Here is a 13,754-nt window from a genome sequence, read left to right as displayed (position 1 = left end):
ATTATCAAAGACTTTTAAAAAATACAGATAAAAATCCTTACAGAATATAAAGTAGAATTAATGATGTTCCTTTTAAGGATATTTGTACTTGAGATAGCCCGCTGGATGAAAATGATTCTCCCACTGAGGCTAACTCTGCATTTCCTTGAGTTATTTTCTCTGTTACCTCCTGAAAAGACGTCTCCTGCTTGCTTGTCATGTGTAGGTTACGTTTTGTGGAAAGACAGTGCTGTCTTTGCCTTCAGGAAGCACCCTTTTTTTTTTTTTAATGTAGAATGTCTTTTTTTTTTTTTTTCATTTCTACTTTAATTTGAATTAAGAAGTTACCCTTTTCTATGAAAAGGAAATTTCCCAGCTGTTCACATATTCTGGTAGCTGCGTGAGAGGGTAGAATCTTGGAGCAGAGTGCCTTCTCCCTGCCATGGGTGCTGCTGCTCCCTTCGTGTGTGTGTGTGTGTGTGTGTGTGTGTGTGTGTGTGTGTGCTGCTCCTTTCGTGTGTGTGTGTGTGTGTGTGTGTGTGTGTGTGTGTGTGTGTGTGTGCGCGCGCGCGCACGCGCGCGCTGTCTGTCGGCAGTGGCTTCCTGTTTCAGAGCTAGCTGTTTTGTGTATCAGACCTGTGGTGGTGGTGCTTCCTGTGGGGACCAGGGCAACACTGTTCTGTTGCCCTCTGAGGTAAAAAGTAAATTGGGAAATGAAGACATTGAAAGAAGTATTATTTTTAAAGTAATTCTATAGCATTTTCTTTAAAAATGCTCACCACTTCCTGTCTTCTAAGCATACCCATCGAGCACATAACTATTTCCTTTGTTTGGAGTTTGTCTTGTTTATATATGTATAATCATCACATAAACATACACTCCTGCCCATGCACCAGGGGGTCTTTAATCAGCATTTATGCATCCAAGCAGATTGTTTTTAGTATTGTAATTTATTCTAAAGTGGGGGCTGGGGGAACACTCCTCCATATTACTGTTAGTTATCATTGGCCCCCAAATGGACCATTTTTTGTGCATATTGCTCTGGTGCCTGGAACACTGTCTCAATGTTTTTTTTGCTTAACTAACTTTTCTTTTTAATTTGCAATTTGTAGGACACATGATTTATAAATCACATTTTAATTCCATATACTCCTTTTTGACCTCTGTTGCCTGGGATCTAGATTAAGTGCGTCACATCATATTCTGTGAAGAGCAAAAGGAAAATTCTGATTTCTAAGTTATACTTGTTGCCACAGAAACAATTTTCAGAAGGGTATTCAGGTATGGACTCAAGAGCTGAAACTAGTTTGTCATGCTTGCTACAACCTGTTTATTCAAATAATACAGCAAACACATTGGTCCCATGGGGTTCTGTATTTGGGAACATGGTAACTAAAGGTTACTTGTGGACTCCCCAAAATACCATGCTGATACTTCATCAAAGAGGCTTGGGCGGGCACATTGCATAGGCCCAGGTCAGAGGGTGAGAGTGTGGGGGAAGTGGGACGTGAGAGCAGTAGAGCTGGAGCTTGGGAACGTTTGTATTTTCAGATTGCTGCTTCCTGTTCAGCCGAGGAGATAGTCATGTAACCTTGCTGTTAGCTAAAGAAAGTCCTGTAAGCTTGACAGATCACAGCTGTATCCTGTACTTGGTGTGAAAATGTGTTTGCTTCTCCCTCCCCACCCCCACCCGTTCATTTAGTTTTTCTGATTTCCTAATGCATTAAATTGTATTCCAGTGTTTCATGGAGCAAGAGGTTGGATACATGCCCAGATGAGAATATGAACAACAGCTAAATACTTGGTTGGAGACACATAGTGAATTAAACATGGAGTTTGTGTGTTTTTGAACTTGAATGACAAGTAGAAAGGACCCAGAATAATTTTGTTTTTTGTTTGGTTTTTTTTGTTTGGTTGGTTGGTTTTAGTTTTCTCTGTGTAGCCCTGGCTGTCCTACAACTCACAATGTAGATCAGGCTTGCCTGGATCTCAGAGATCTGCCTGCCTCTGCCTCCAGAGTGCTGGAATTAAAGGTGTGCGCTACCATTCCTGGCTTAGAACAGTCTCAATAGTAGGGCTACGGCATTCATGTATCTCCATGCCTGGATTGTTAATGTTGTTTTAGGAGGGCTCTTTGTTTTATTTTTAATGTGTATGGGGTTTTGCCTGTATGTATATCTGCACCACATCTGTGCCTGGTACCCAGAGAGTACAAAAGAGGGCATTAGATTCCCTGGGACTGGAGTTATGGACAGTTGTAAGCTGTCAATGTGGGTGCTGGGAAATGAAGCCAAGTCCTCTGGGAGAGCAACCAGTGCTATTAACTGCTGAGCCGTCTCTCCAGTCCCTTTATGTAGTATTTTTAGCATTATGTATTTACCATTTTATTCGTTCTTCATCTCACTCTTCCTCACGGTTATTTTCTTCTTCATTCACCTAGATAGTTTTCTTGGATAGTTTCAAGCCAACACTTATTTCTGCTAGCAGTTGGAAAATTTTGTTTGGTCTTTAGTTTTCTTTTGAAGTCTGCTGCCAGTGTGTCCGTCTCTTGAAGGTAAGACCTGTCTCTGGGCTACTAATCTGTTTCCAGCCTTGCCCTTTTTGACTCTGGCTTCTTCCTCATCCCCTCTGTTAGTTCTTTAGCAGCTACACTCCCTATTTTATATTGTTTAATTATTCTATTGTTTGCAGTTCTTGGAGAGGAGGATGGAGTTTTGTTCCCCAGTTTTTCTCCTGGGTTTTGTTTAAGGAAGTATGTGTACTTGTGTACATTGTTATTCTGAGTTCTGAAGTTGACAGGGTTCTATCTGTGGGAGTCCTTAAGCCATCTATTTATTTGTTATTAATTATTAATTTTCTATACTGAGGGTGGAACCCAAGGCCTCCATCTGCTATGCATGTGTTCTGCCCCAGAGCCTCAGTTGGGACAAGACGATCTGTTTTGAGCACTACTCTTCTAGAAAGGTTTCTGGTTCCCTTTCTCCAGGTGTATCAGATTGCCATGGGCCCAAGACAACACAGTGTTCTTCTTTTGGCTTAGACTTTTCTGAACCACCTGATACGTAAATTCCAGGTGTAAAGTTGAAGAAATCCTCCTAAGAGAAGACCTGTTCCAGTTCTCAGGAAAGGTCTTCTATTTTCCACTCACCATTCTGGGGAAGAACAAAAAGCAGAAGGCTTTTTATTTGGGGTTGAGTGTTTGAAGGGTTTTCTTTTAACATGGTTTTGCTATTCTAACCCAAGGTAGCCTCAAACTATCTTCCTGCCTCAGCCATGCCCCATTCCCTGGGGCTGATAGGTATGTACTACCATACCTGCCTCTGTTTCTTTTGTTTGTCTGTGTTCACATTTCTTTTGTTCCCGAGTTAGTGGGCAGATGACATATTTGTCTAACTTTGTGTGACACGGTCTCACTTTGTAACTTAGGCCTACCTGGGACTTGAAATCCTCCTGCCTCTGCTTTCTCAGGACTTTGTTCATTGTTAACTAGTAATATAATTCATAATTCAGACTACTTGTCATTTTTTCAACCCTTAATTATTAGTGAATTTTAAAAATTGTCTTTAGTTAGCATACAAAATGATCTGAAACACATATGAAATAAGAAAGGATTTCTGCCTTCTCTCCTCCACTTGCTGCTTCTATAGAGTTCCTGACTGGGGCTGTCATAATCCTTTTGTAAGTTTTTGGCAGTTTGTATTGAGATGTAACTAAATGTGCAGGAGTTTTGGGCACGACTCTGCTGCAGTAACAGTGTCAGGCCTAGGGCTGTGCTTGCTCGGTGGTGGAACGCTTGCTTGGGTTCCATCTCCACACTCCCCACCAAACCAGACACAAAGCACTACTGCGTGACTTGACATCAGAAGAGGTGAGAGTCCTCTTTTGAGCCCTAGCTACACTCTTTGTTTTTAATCTGAGCCAGAATGTTAGTGAAAGAGCTGCTTCTGTTCTGTGTTAAAATGTTAGTCTAGGTGTCCCGACTGTTTTCTGCTTTATCGGGTACATCTTGAAATTTCTTGTCACAGGAAAAGCAAACATTACTGAATAGATGGTGCCCTTTTTCCAATTCTGTAGACAAATATTAATTAATGCTTAGAAGAATGAGCAGAGTTGATTAATATAGTAAATCATCCACAAGAAATGCCTCACCAAAGCTTGAAGTACCTCATCATTGAGAAGGATTGTGCAATCTTCCAGTTACACAGAACCCGAAGTGTTCACTTTCATTAACTTTCCTTTCTGAGAGTGTAGCAAAGAGAATATTAAAGTTGAAACTGAAAAGTTATTTTCTTCTCACAGAAGGCCTTTCTAAAATCCATCTTGTGGCTTCTAGCCACACAATTGAAATAAAGTGTAGTAATAATTGCTTCCAGTTCACAAGCTGATTGGTTGGTTGGTTTGGGATAGGAGGAATGTGTGTGTGTGTGTGTGTGTGTGTGTGTGTGTGTGTGTGTGTGTGTGTATGTGTATTCCTGTTGTCAAGCATATGACCTCAGGCATACTAAGTAGAACCCTTTACCATTGAGCTTAAAAACAACTCCAAAGGTAGTTGGGCCTTCTTCATCCACCCTCCTTTTTTAGTTAAAGCATCCTATCACGTGCTATATTGGAGCTACAGGAATCAGTTGAAAGGAGTCTAGAGCTGTTACAGATTAACAACTTGGCAGCTTGGAAAGAACCCAGCAGAGCCAAGTCCTGCTTATCTTGAAAGAAATTTTAAAAGCCCAGCCATTGAAAGAGAGTTGTTGCTATACACTGCCAAATTTTGAATCAGAACAACAAAAGGCTGTGCTTATCCAGACACCCCAAATTCTTTTCATTATAACTTATTGAGGCCTTGTTATTTCATGATGGCATAGTCTATGGGAATAAAAGGGTTATTATCATGAAATAATAGATAATTCCCTGAGTTAACATGGAGTTTTGTTTTTCCTCTAAGTTCTCATTTTTTCATTTTCCTCTATAAAGTGTACATACTGCCTTTCTGAAATACTAAAAATGCAGTTATTTTTGCTTGACTCCCTTTATCCTATTTCTATGATTGGTCATTCATTTTTTAAATACTTGTAAAGAGATAGCTATTTATACATCTTAACTTGTTCTGTGTTAGAAACACTCCTATGCTTCCCTTCTCATTGTAGGATTGTGCAACCTTTCAGCTAAACAAAACCAAAATTGTTCACTTGCTCAATGTCCCACCCCTTGAAGTCGGCTGCAAAGCTCCCTGTGGGTGTGACCCACCACACTTGATCTTCTTATCTCCTGCCTCCACCCTGGTCTCTTCTGAGGCTTTCCTTACTCCACCCAGCTTTGGGACAGCCTCAGAAGCAGTTGTTTTTGTGACCTATTTTTTTCCTTCTATGTATTCTGAGGAAGTTACTTATATGCTCTCTTAAAGATAAATGTTTCATCGAGAAATTCCTGCTCCAGGATTAAACTGTGTGAACAGTTGAAAAGGCAAAATAGTTTTTTCCCCTTGTCAGAGCTTAGATATTACAGGTGTGAGCTCATAAATGTAAATCACAGGTGGCTTTTCTTATGCAAACCATTTGTTCCCCAAAGTTGGCTGCACCCCAGTAAATGTGATTAAATGCAGGAGGTTACTATTTAAAAGAACCTGGCAAAGACTAAAGAATTCACATAATATAAATAACTTTCCCTTAATTTCTCTTTTGTAAGTAGTTTTTTTCTCATGTTGATGTGTGCTGCAAATGATCATCATGTTTGAATTTTTTAAAATGGGGGACTCATGTATAGTTTGATGTATGAACATAAATATTATGAAATTTTCATATCAAAAATAGCTTGATCAAAATATCTAATTGTTGGTAATCTGGAATAAGTCCTTTTACCTTTAAGGGTCCTTTTCATCATTTTAGCACCACCCCCACCCCCACCCCACCCCTTTTCAAAGCTCAGAGTCAAACTGAAAGCCTTACTAGGCCTGTGGCTCTCAGTCACTTAGCTACCTTCCCTGCACACTCCAGATTTTCTCTTTAACAGTCCATAGAAGTTCATCTCTCAGGTGCCTGTTAAACACTCTGTTAACAGTGTCTTTTCCCTCTTCTCAGCCCTTCCTGTTGAATCTAGCATGCTTATGCTTGATGCCTTGAAGGTCTTTAGTCCATTGACTGGCTGGGCTTTCCCATAGTGAGTGGGCCTTAGTCTACTGACCCTGATGCCAACCTAGAACATTCCTGTGCCTCTTTCTGTGGTGCTGACTATGTGGCAGAGTAGAGTTTGACCAGCTTTCATGATCCTTGACCTGAATTACTTATAAGATTGCTTAACTCAGGGTAAAAACAAGTATTGTTCCCAGACAGCATGTAAATGACTCTTAGATTTCTTTTCTTAGCATATGGGTCAAAGATCAAAGTGGAAGTAAAAGCACATGACACAAAGTTGTGTAGTTTGCTAATAGATTATAAGTTTCTTATAAGTAAAAATATACAAACCACTACAAACTGTTAATCAGTGACAGTTTCTTTTATATCAGTTGCAGTGTCATATTTTAATGTTAAGTAATGCTGTATATAAAATACAAGTTTAAGAAGTATATTGTCAACTGGGTGCCTTTAATCCTAGCACTCAGGAGGTAGAAGCAGGTGAATCTCTGAGTTCAAGGCCAGCCTGGTCTACAGAGCTTGTTCCAGGACAGCCGGGTCTACACAGAGAAGCCCTGTCTTAAAAAAACAAACTGAAGTATATTGTCTTTGCATGTCTTTTCCCTCCCCCTCACATAGCATTTATGCTTTTTAAATCAAGTTCCAAGGTAGCATCCTTGGAACCTTTCCCAATGCTTTTTTTCCTCTGAATCTATAATACACGAATGGCACTACAATAGCACAACGTACTACCATTGTTTAAGAAGTTTTCTCCTCCTCATATACACTAAGTTACTAACATTTTAGGGTTGGAGCATTCTCTCATTTTGTTTCTTGTAGTCTCTTCCATGCTACCTGCTCTACTGTGGTGCATAATAGGTGTGAAATAAATTCTTGTTAGTAGAATAGATGAATTCAAGCAGAATGTAGAGAAGAAACATTTTATTGGTTTAAATTGATTTACCAATTTAGACTTTAAACATAACTTTAAACATCTAAATTCAGAGTGACCATTTGGTAAGTACAGCATAGATTTACCATAGAGCAAGTTGAAACTTTAGTAATACTTGGGGACAAAATTCAAATCAGAGATATATATAAAACATTTTTGCTTTGGTTTGGTTGTGATGAAATCTCCTATCATGCTACCAATTTGCCTAGTAGCTGACAAATCTACCAGCTATAGAATGGGAAAACACTTCAAGATACTTTTCACTGAAGACAGAGTTGTGCATGGGCTGAAGAATGAGGGTAGACGTGGGAGAAAAGTGTCTAAACCTCTTTTCTGTCTCATGCACCTCAGGAACAGTGTGATGTCAGTGTCAGAGGATGAGGTGTGGCCTTATGAGTAGCAGTGCGTTCTCTGCAGCTCAAGCTCCTGCTAAGATGGTTACTTAAGTTGTCATTTGTCAACCTTGCTGACAGACAGCAGTGCTGGATCTGCTTCGAGGAGGACCTGTACAACCACCATTTATAATAATACATTCCCTAAGACTAAAAAGAAAAAAAGAGCATTTACAAGGACAAATTATTGAAAGTGTAAAACATTTCAAAGTGATTTGTTCCATGGAAAAAGCAATATGAAAATTCTTCCATGGCCTCATATCCTTGCATGCAATCGCTCAAAGCAGGTAATATTTTAATAAGCAATTGCAGGATGAATGCATTCTTTAGAGCTGCTGAACAAGTGGGCCTACCCAACCAGTAGTGAACACTGAGCACAAAACCTCAAGAAGGTAACTTCCTCATTGTGTTGTCATCGTTAAAACTTGAGCAGAATACCTCAGAAATGATTTAGAAAACAAAATATTAGAGGAAATTGTATGTTGCATATTTATGGCTATAGTGCATTTTTATGGTTTTGTTTTGGGTTTTGAATTTTGTTGGTGTGTTGTGTAGTTTGGTTTTTTGTTGTTTTTATTTTGTTCTGGGTTTTTTTTTTTTTTTCTTTCTATTATCCTATCACTTGGGAGATTTAAGCAGAAGGATCATGAGTTCGTTGCTAGCAGAGTGTTCTACATCAGTCAGGACTACAGGCTGAGACCCTTGTGTCAAAACTGAAACAACCACATCCTAAAATCCAAGCTGATATCATTCACAATTATAGAGGGCTTTATATATATACATTTTAACACAATTATCGAGTTTTAATAAAATTCTCAGTGGTTTTGTTTGTTTTGAGACAGGGTTTCACTATGTAGCTCTGGCTGGCCTGAAACATGGTAGATAGATCAAGCTGTGTTACTCACAGAAATCTACCTGCCTCTGCCTCCGGAATGCTAGATTAAAAGTATTCACCATTATGTGTGGTCTACCTTTTGAATTCTGGATTATCTCTTTTAACAATTAGCAGTGTAGCAAATGTTAGAGAGGCAAAGGACATACATCATTTATCATCCATAATATTTTGCTAAGAGGCCCTGCCTTTAAGTAGCTGAGCGTCAGGTATACCAGTGAACAGAAGGTATGAATAGGTGTAAGGAGTGCTATGTTGGAGGTCAGCAGAGGGCTGTGAAGCTTGAGGCTTATAAACTATGGAGTGGTAGCCACCTTTTATAATCTATCTTCATGGGACAAGTAAAGCCAGTGTTTTCCTCAGATGAGAAATTGTCAGACAAGAATTGCAGTTCACAAACCCAGAGAGGCGACTTGTCTTCCTAAGTTACCAAGGATTGCCTTGAGCCTCCCACAGTTCAGAAGCATCTCTGACTCAGGCTGTTGGACGGCAGACCCTACATGGAACACAGCACGTTGCCTTTGGCTACTTTTTGCCCAGACTTTGTCTCTCTTTGAATTTTACTCTCTCAGCTAAATATTTTGTACAATTTGGTTGTCCCCAGAACTGAGTTTTCTTTAATCAAAAGTCTTCACACTAAGTATAAAATTGGCCTATTAAAAAATTGTCTATGATTAAGAAAACACTTAAAAGTTGATATATATATATATATTGTGGGGTGTGTGCGCGCGAGCGAGTGCATGTGTGGTCAGATGATAACTTGTGGAAGTTGGTTCTTTCCTTCCACCATGGTATTGTAGGAATCAAACTCAAGTCATCAGGTTTGATGGCAAGTGTGAAGACGTCTTGCCTACCTATGTCTGTTTTTAATCTTGATTCCACTGCTTTTGTGACCTTACTTGCTTACCCTCTCTGGTTTTAATCTTTCCTGTAGGGTTGTATGTAAAGCACACAACGGTCTCCCTTATTCCAGTGGTGCTTCTCTGATGACATACATGTTTGCTCATTTACTTTACTGTCCCATGCCTGTCACTGTCCCGTTAGTGTTTTGCTTTTCATTCTTCTTGCGCTTTGCCTTCTTGGTGAGTGTTCCACCTTAGTTAGTTTGCTGCTTGGTTGAAACTGAATACCTGTTCCAAGATACATTCGTTCATTATGCACTTACAGAAGATTCCAGCAGTGAGGCTCTGGACTAGACTTGACAAGTGCTTCCAAATAAGTAGATGAGTCCCTAGAAGAGGAGCAGCTAGCCATCATGAGGAGTTCTGTAATGTAATGTTTAGACCACTGTTTCTCAACATGTGGGTCATGACCCATTTGGCAAATCTCTCTCTAAAAATATTTACGACTCATTAACAGTAGCAAAATTATGGTTATGAAGTAGCAATGAAAATAATTTTATGATTGGGGGCCCCCACAACATGAGGAACTGTATTAAAGGGTTGCAGTGTTAGAAATATGGAGAACCACTGGTCTAGACAAAAGCAACTGTGGAGACATAGATGAAGGAGCTTTAACTTAGCTCAGTCAGCTAAGAAAGAGGTAGATTTATAAGGCCCAGAATGCTTCCTTGATTCCTTGGTGAAGAAAAGGAAGACCACATTAGGCAAAATGAGTTTTTATGCAGACAGTTAAAGGGAAAGTATTTACATAATATCTAGTCACTACACAGTCAATAATCTGTGCCTCCCCAACTCCAGTTCTGGTAGCAAAAAGGAAGTACCTCTCTCTCTTTTCCCAGATACAATTTTACCACTATCTGCTTTAACAGTGAATAGAGGATTCTAGCCAGGCCTGGAAAGCAGAGACAGGAAGATTGCAAACTTAAGGCTTGCCTAAGCTACAGAACAAGTTTATGGTCACCCAGGGCAATCTAACTGCCTCAAACCAAAAAGTTAAAGAAAAAAAAAAAAAAAAAAAACCAAAAACCAAACTGACCTACTCTGGTGATCGGGTAGCCAAACACCCTGTCATCCTATGACTGATGGAAGCCAATGCAGAGATCCATGGCCAGGCCCCAGGTGGAGCTCATTCTAGAATGGAGCAAGAGCTGCTACATGAGCTGTGTATCAGGTTTCTGCCTTTCCAATAACTACTGACTAGTTGAGTGCCCTAAAGAGGCGAATCAGAACAGTCTAAATTTTGCTTTATTCACTTACAAAGTTGAGTAATTGAAGTAGCTGAGTCTATAGTCACTTTTAACTTGTGAGCTCTTCTTAGATTCCTCCCATCTAGATGATTCATACCTGCCAGTTGTCATTCTTTGTGACCCAAGTATAAGCTATATAGCACAGCAGGATAGTTTAATGCATTGGTCTCAAAGGCTTAGCTATTGAGATTGCTTCTGGAGCAGTAGGGCAGGACCTGTCTGGAAAGAAGTATGAGGGAAAATTAGGGGATACAGATAATATTGCATAGCTCTATAGGAATTAGGGTCATCGAGGTACACTTAGCTTTTAAAATATCATTATGTAAATTTTACATTGAAAGAAAATAATGAACTGTAGTTAGTGAAGTAACTTGAAGTGTTTGGGAGAAATGTACTGATGCCTCTAATTTACCTTAAACTGCACTAAAAATAAAATGAATAGGTGGATAGAGGAGTAAAGAGATGATGTGACAAAACTGGTACACTACAGTGTTCTGAGCAGACCCTAAGCAATGTTTGTATGATGCTTGATATAAAATTCCTTCAAATTTGCTGTATGTTTAAACATTTTATGATGAAATAGTAAATGTATAATTAAAATATAAGAGACTTAGAGAAATGGCTCATAAGCATATTCTGCTTTTCCAAAAGACCTGAGTTTGGTCCCCAACAACCAGTTGGTCCATCAATAACTCCAGCTCCAGGGATTCAGATACCTGGCCTCTACAGGCACCTACACACATGTGTACATATTTATGTACAAACACACACACACACAAATATTAGAAATAAAATTTAAAATTATAATAAGCTTTTTTTTGGATACTCACTTTAAAATTTCTTATCAGTGGCCTTAATGAAGATTCTTGCTAATGTAGCCCCAGTCCAGAGGCCATCATGGATTGAGTCCAATAAGCAGCTTATTAATTTATAAAGACAGGACCCCTTTGCCTTAGCCCATCTCATAGGTGAGGAAGTTCCTTCCCCTGGGTATTTGAAGCTAGCCCGAGAGTCTTACAGAGCTGGAATTTGCCAGACAAAGTTTTAGTCACTAATGGTTATACCATACTTCTAGAGGTAATGTCATATGAGCAGAGATTAAATTCTCTTCCTCCCCTGTATGTCTTCAACTAGAAGACATTTACTGGGAAGGAAAAAGCCCTGTTTTTGGTGGTGTGTTCTATTTTCCAGTCTACCACATATTTAAAATGCATTTATTTAACAAATGAAGCTTCAGGCTTTTAGGACTCAATTGAGTTTCTTTTTTTTTTAAATGCCATCTTTTTCTTTTAACTTTCATGATAACTAGTCATAATCATTTTATATACTGAAAATATAATTTATTTTATACAGGAAAATATAACAATAGTATTTTACAAATATTTAAATGACAAATATTTCAGATAAAATTGGAGGAGAAGGGCAGAGAGGGGGCAGAGATTAACTTTTTGAGTTGCATGAATCCATACTATGATTGTTAAGCCCTCTGTCACTCAATAAGAGGGTTCTTACTTAAAATCCACAAAGCTGATGAGTGAAAGGAAAGAAAATTTTCACTCCTTGACCATTACCCTAGAAGACTGGATCTATAAATATATGTGAATCTCTGAAATAGACAGGATGTCAAATAATATTTGAACCAACTAGAAAAACTTGCTTTACTGCATGATTGTGGTATGAATACCATTTGCTGATGACTTTTACATTAAATGTCTAGGGGGGATGTGTGTGTGTGTGTGTGTGTGTGTGTGTGTGTGTATTCAAAAAAATATTAGCCTTATTTAACATCTTAGGGGCATGTGGATTCCTAAGAATGTCACACCTTGTCTATACCAATAAATCAGTGTGTCTATTTTTGTTACTAAATCTAATATCATTGGCAGATTTTCCTCTCTATTGGAAGGGTAATACTCAGAAATGAGATTTCTTTTAATGTATTTCTTCTCTCTGTGATTGGGGTGTTTTTGAGTTTTTAAAACTATGAAATAATACTGACAAGCTCCAAGAAAACTGAATCTGGATTTCATTTTGTCTCTCAACTCTGTGTGATCTTGTGCACATTCCTGACATGTTACAAACAGCTTGTGTCTCTGAATGTGCAGTATCAATTTTCAGTGGTGAAAGCCCCAAAAGGAAACAGACTGATTCCTCCATGCACAAACAGCTGGGCAGTTGTGGATGGAATTAATTGCTGATATGTATTGGCTGTGTTTTTCTTCTCCTGTCATTTCCTTTGCAGCTGTGAAAGTGAATTTTGACTTGAAAACAGACATTTCCAGCAGTGTAAATCCAAAAAGTATCAAGACGAGATTCTTCTAATTAATACCCAGCTGGCACCTTTGAGTTGTTCAGTGTTGGGGGTGGGACAAGGAAGAGCAAAGGATGGGAGTAGGTGATTCATAATTAATGTATGGTGAAAAATAACTAAACCAGGCACTTGCACTGCAAAAGGAGTTTTTGGAATGATTACTTTTTATTTGTTAGAGGTGACCTCACAACCTAAGAAAAGCTAGATTAACGAGTACCCCCTTCATTAGATCCTTAAAGAGGGTGTTTCAGGCCATCTCTCAGATGTCCAGTATTCCATAGTAATTTATTCTTTGAATATGAGGGGTAACAGTTGTTGAAAATAATATGATATTTTCATTAAACATATTTTTCTGGTTTTCTCTCAAAACCTTTTCTGTTGTTTGTTTTACATTGTGTGTAAACAATCCATGACAACTTTAAAAGAAAAAAAGAAAGAAAGAAAGAAAGAAAACATGCTTAGCCAGGTGGTGGTGGTGTACACCTTTAATCCCAGCACTTAGGAGGCAGAGGCAATTGGATCTCTGGGTTCGAGGCCAGCGTAGTCTAGAGAGTGAGTTCCAGAACAGCCAGGGCTACTAGAGAAATCCTTCTTAAAAAAAACAAAACAGACAAAAAAAAAAAAAAAAAAAAATGTGCTTGAATATTTTAATCAGAGAAAACTATTCAATTGTATGATTATGGAATTTGAATGAAAAATTAACTTGCATCTCTGAATGTACATATGCCAAAAGTGGTATTTGTTAAAAATAACATTAAATAAATTATTATATAGTGATAAAATTAATACTGAAAAACTAAACAGATTTTTTTAATATAGTACTTGCATTTTTATTCCATAGAATATCTTATTTGGAAAAAAAGTCATACAAAAAAATTTAAACTAAAATTCTTATAAAATTTTTACATAGATGACTGTAGAAAAATTTTGAAATATAATGCATATTAGTTGTCATCAAAATTAATTTCTTTTTATGCA

General features: G+C 38.3%; 1 protein-coding gene across 3 annotated transcripts in view; it reads left to right on the top strand.

Annotated features, from left to right (window-relative positions):
- The window catches only part of Add3 (adducin 3), a 107,492-nt gene that overhangs the window by 42,770 nt on the left and 50,968 nt on the right, over positions 1 to 13,754 (top strand). The gene's annotated exons all lie outside the window — the stretch shown is intronic.

The sequence above is a fragment of the Peromyscus leucopus genome, chromosome 1 (genome assembly GCF_004664715.2).
Source record: "Peromyscus leucopus breed LL Stock chromosome 1, UCI_PerLeu_2.1, whole genome shotgun sequence".
In the NCBI taxonomy this organism is placed as follows: domain Eukaryota; kingdom Metazoa; phylum Chordata; class Mammalia; order Rodentia; family Cricetidae; genus Peromyscus; species Peromyscus leucopus.
The sequence above is the reverse complement of the archived record's forward strand: the minus strand, read 5'-3'. Positions and strand labels throughout refer to the sequence as shown.